The sequence below is a fragment of the Trypanosoma equiperdum genome (genome assembly GCF_001457755.1).
Source record: "Trypanosoma equiperdum strain OVI genome assembly, contig: ctg_306, whole genome shotgun sequence".
NCBI lineage: Eukaryota > Euglenozoa > Kinetoplastea > Trypanosomatida > Trypanosomatidae > Trypanosoma > Trypanosoma equiperdum.
Window position 1 is genome coordinate 1687 of NW_027124206.1, and position 554 is coordinate 2240.

A 554-nucleotide genomic window follows, 5' to 3' on the forward strand; every position below is an offset into this window, starting at 1 on the left:
CTGAAAACAAAGTTCCCCATTCACCGCAATAAATGCTGTTCGCACTGTGTAACAAGACACGGCCGAAGGAGTACCAGCGCCAAATTGTAAAAAAAAAAAGAAGCGCATAAACAATTAAAGGGCTGATTATGAAAACGAAGCGAAAGGAAAAAGAGAATGGCAAAAAGGAAGACAGCAAAAACATTGAACTTCCTGAGGGATCAGGGCAGGCATTGCAAAAGTCACTGACTGAAACGCAGAGTAGAACACGATACGAAAGAGGATGGTGCGATTATTAGCGTGTTCATATGTCGAAACCCATTCTTTACACAGGGAACAAACACTTGGTGGAAGTTGGAATGAAAAAAGATACAAATGATAAAGCATCTCCGGCATCAAAGACAGCTCCAAAGACCCTCCAACGCTCGCAGGACAAAATGCGTGCAACAAAGTCACATCACTGAACTCATGCAGTGGAAGGGCGAATGCGAAATAGGAAAAAAAGCACAACACTGTAAAATGTGGGTACTACTCACCTTCCCCAAAACCGTCACAACACCCCTCCCCAGGAAGCG